Genomic DNA, 4,789 nt, shown 5'->3' on the forward strand with positions numbered 1-4,789 from the left:
CATTTCAAGACAGGAGCCACTGCCTGTGCCACTTCCCATTCCAAATCTTCTTTAGGGTTCTCTCTCAAACCCCTTATACGCAATACAAACTCCATGTCTCTATATTGTGAAATGATAATTTCATCTTCTGTTCTGTCAATTTTAATCTCTACTCTGTCCAATTTCTGTTCAGCACTGATAATTTTATTTTCCAAATTCTCAGCATAGTCCATAACTGAATCCACACGAACATCCAGGCGTTCAATGTGTGCAGCCAAGCCCTGAAGTGCAAGCACTATATCCTCCCTCATCTGCTTGTTTTGATTAACAAATTCTTCCTTTGTTTCCTTTGTTTCTTGCTGTAATAATCTATTTTCTTCATGTAGACATTCTGTGTTGTGAAATCATCATTAGGTTTCTGTTGTATTGATCCATGGACTGAATTTAACATTTGGATTATTTACTATTTTGCTTCTGCTTGATCTTTTATGGACCTGTGCTTCTAAATTCTAATTTAGAATTTCTGTGTCTTTCCATGTTCTGGTTAGCTATCAGTTGTGTTATCTTTGGCTGAAGATTTCTTCATACTATAGCAAAAATGCCTTGTGTTTGGGTGTTGGCTAAGAGCTATAATCACACATAATAATTGGAACCAAGAACATCTGTTGAAATTTGATGAGAGAAACAGATTGCTATCAAAAAGAGGCACTGAATTCAAGCAATTAACTCTGCAAACTGTTACCATAAGCACAGGAACCATAAGGCACTAGCACAGGTATGCCAAACTCACAATGTCACATGACGTGTTGCGACGTATTGTGACATTTTTTCTATTGCCGGTAATGGGGTACATATAGTTTCGCCATGATGCACCCGGCCAACAGTTTGACACCCATGCACTAGTACGAAGCATAAGCAAGGGAATAGTTAATTAAGATATTATCTACCTTGGTAATAATAGCAGAATTGCAAACTGTGAGAATTTATAAACTACCAGACAATATGTAGGAAAATGGCAAATAAAGACAACAGGGAAATGGGACCCCTGAAGTGTTTGCATCCATTCTGAGATAAGGTACAATTTCCCCTGAAGGGCTCACACCTTTGGATAAATTGGTACCAAGAGAAAGTCTTTGTGCATAGGAAAGAGGAAAATGGGTGTTTTTTCAGACACTAGGAGGAAAAAAGTATATCATATGTTCTTGGAAGCTGAGACCTCTTTATTATCTGATTGGGGAAAAAATCCATATAATTCAACTCCTATTGTTGGAATGCCATTATACGCATTATACAAAAATTAGGGCATGAAACTTTGGTGCTGCTCCTGCATTGGCATCACATCCATCTCTTGTGATCACCAGCCATCATTCTTCTTGGACAATCGAACTAATTTTATTTCAGGGAGCAGGGGGAAGTCTGCTATAGCACAACTGAAAGCACATAGTTTCTGATACAATAGTGGAGTTCCATGAAGCTTGTGGATGATCCATTTTCCCATTTATTCTTTTGAAACTTTGCCTTGTTCTGCCCTTTGCTATCTGACCTTGGAGCTTTCCCCAAGGCAGTATATCTATGATTATTATAATAATAATAAGTTGGAAGGGACCTTGGAGGTCATCTAGTCCAACCCCCTGCTAAGGCAGGAAACCCTATACCAGGGGTCGGCAAGCTGAAACAGTGAAAGAGCCACTCGGAACCGGTTCCCTCACAAAAGAAAAAACTGGGAGCCGCAAAAAAGAGTGCACATGCGCACGCATGCGCAAAACAAGAGGCTGATCAGCAGCTGGGTGTATGCATCCTCCTGGGAGCACTGGCAACTTCGTAAGGCCAGTCCCAAATTTCACAAATGGAAATTGAGGGAGATTGCCAGGAACACGAGATCAGCGTTTCTCAGCCCTTCTTGCAGTCTCCTTCTCTCTGTTTCAGCTTGCTTTCGGCTACTTTTCTTTTGGGGGATCCAGCCTCTGCCGCCCCCTTCTATCAACAGCTAGATGCCCCGAAAGAAAAGCAGCCGAAGGTAGCAGCTCTGCAAGTCTCCGCCAAGAGAATGGGGCGGCGGAGGCTGGATCCCCCGAAAGATGTCTCTGCTGAGATGAGAGAATGGGGCGGTGGAGCGCTCCGCCAAGAGAATGGGGTGGTGGAGGCTTGCCGCCCATTCTCTCAGCAGAGACTTCTTTCGGGAGATCCAGCCTCTGCCGTGCTGCACCGAGAGAACAGCAAGCCGCCCCATTCTCTCGGCGGAGCACTCCACCGCCCCATTCTCTCGGCGGCTTGCCACCCCATTCTCTCATCTTGGCGGAGACTTCTTTCGGGGATCCAGCCTCTGTCGCCCCCTTTACTCAGCTGGGCTCTGCCGAGACGAGAGAATGGGGCAGCAAGCCGCTGAGAGAATGGGGCAGTGGAGCGCTCCGCCGAGAGAATGGGATGGCTTGCTGTTGGTGTGGTGCGGCGTGGCAGAGGCTGGATCCCCCGAAAGAAGTCTCTGCCGGGAGAATGGGTGGCAAGCCTCCACCGCCCCATTCTCTCGTTTCAGCGGAGACTTCTTTCGGGGGATGCAGCCTCTGGGCAGCTGAGAGAAGGGGGCGGCAGAGGCTGCATCCCCCGAAAGAAGTCTCTGCCGAGAAAATGGGCGGCAAGCCTCCACCGCCCCATTCTCCCAGTGGAGCGCTCCACCGCCGCATTCTCTCGGCGGCTTGCCGCCCTATTCTCTCATCTCGGCAGAGCCCAGCTGAGAGAAGGTGGCAGAGGCTGCATCCCCCGAAAGAAGTCTCCGCCGAAAGAATGGGCAGCAAGCCTCCACTGCCCCATACTTGGCGGAGCGCTCCACCGCCTCATTCTCTCGTCTCAGCGGAGACTTCTTTTGGGGGATCCAGCCTCTGTCACCCCCTTCTCTCAGCTGGGCAGCTGAGAGAAAGGGGCGGCAGAGGCTGGATCCCCCAAAAGAAGTCTTCGCCGAGAAAATGGGCGGCAAGCTTCCACTGCCCCATTCTCTCAGCAGAGGCTTGCAGAGGTGGCGGCGGAGCTGCGCATGCAGCTCTCCAAACCGCCGTCGCCCGTTTGGAGAACTGCTGCCTTGTCAAACATGGACGAAGGCAGCAGCTCTCCAAACGGGGCGGTGGAGGTTTGGGGAGCTGCACACGCAGCTCTCCAGCCCGCCGCTCTCCAAACCTCTACCGCCTCGGTTGGAGAGCTGTTGCCTTCGTCAAACATGTATGAAGGCAGCAGTTCTGCAAACGGGGCGCTGGAGGTTTGAAGAGCGGCAGGTTGGAGAGCTGCGCGCGCAGCTCTCCAAACCGCCGCCGCCCGTTTGGAGAGCTGCTGCCTTCGTCCATGTTTGACGAAAGCAGCAGCTCTCCAAACTGGGGGGTGGAAGTTTGGAGAGCTGTGCACGCAGCTCCCCAAACCTCCACCACCCCATTCTCTCAATGGGACTTTTTTATTCCCACTTTTTTTCCAGAATGGCAGAGGAGGACTGGGAGCCGCAGGAGACGGCTTAAAGAGCCGCATGCGGCTCCGGAGCCGCGGGTTGCCGACCCGTGCCCTATACCATTTCAGACAAATGGCTGGCCAGTCTCTTCTGAAAAACTTCCAGTGTTGGAACATTCACCACTTCTGGAGGCAGGTTGTTCCACTGGATAGTTGTTCTAACTGTCAGGAAGTTTCTCCTTAGTTCTAGGTTGCTTCTCTCCTTGACTAGTTTCCATCCATTGCTTCTTGGCCTGCTTTCAGGTGCTTTGGAAAATAGCTTGGCTCCCTCTTCTTTGTGGCAGCCCCTGAGATATTGGAACACTACTATCATGTCACCCCTCACCCTTCTCTTCATTAAACTACACATACCCAATTCCAGCAACCGTTCCCTATATGTTTTAGCCTCCAGTCCCCCAAACATCTTTGTTGCTCTTCTCTGTACTCTTTCTAGAGTCTCAACATCTTTTTACATCGTGGTGACCAAAACTGGATGCAGTATTCCAGGTGTGGCCTTACCAAGGCATTGTAAAGTGGTATTAGTACTTCACGTGATCTTGATTCTATCCCTCTGTTAATGCAGCCTAGCACTGTGTTGGCTTTTTTGGCAGCTGCAGCACGCTGCTGGCTCATATTGAAGTGATTGTCCACTAGGACTCCAAGATCTCTCTCACAGTTACTACTATTGAGCAAGGTACCACCTATACTATACCTGTGCATTTGATTTTTCCTGCCTAAATGTAGAACCTTACTTTTTCACAATTAAATTTTATTTTGTTAGATAGTGCCCAGTGTTCGAGTCTGTCCAGATCCTCCTGTATCTTAAGCCTATCTTCTGGAGTATTGGCTATTCCTCCCAGCTTGGTGTCATCTGCAAATTTGATGAGTTCCCCATCTACCCCCTCATCCAAATCATTGATGAAGATGTTGAAGAGCACTGGGCCCAGAACAGAGCCCTGGGGCACCCCACTACACACTTCCTTCCATGTAGATGCAGTTCCATTGAGGACCACACGCTGAGTACGGCCTGTCAGCCAGCTACAAATCCATCTGGTGGTGATGCTATCTAATCCACATTTTTCTATCTTATTGCTATATTACAGTTGGAAAAGGCCATTTGGCCATCACATTAAACCTGTTAACTGTTGGCCAACCCTTTGCTCTTAATCCTAGTCAGTTTCGCAATCCCTGGGAACAGTCCAGATGTGCAGGAATACTGGAAATATAGAGAATGATTATAGCTTGCAGGGCAGGGGACCATGAATGATTTTTTACATTCTTCTGTTAGTGGGTTAGAGAAAACACTGATGAACTCATGATACTTCCTGTCTTTTGTCTGTGTTCC

The sequence above is a fragment of the Vipera ursinii genome, assembly GCF_947247035.1.
Source record: "Vipera ursinii genome assembly, chromosome: 6".
NCBI classification, from domain to species: Eukaryota; Metazoa; Chordata; class Lepidosauria; order Squamata; family Viperidae; genus Vipera; species Vipera ursinii.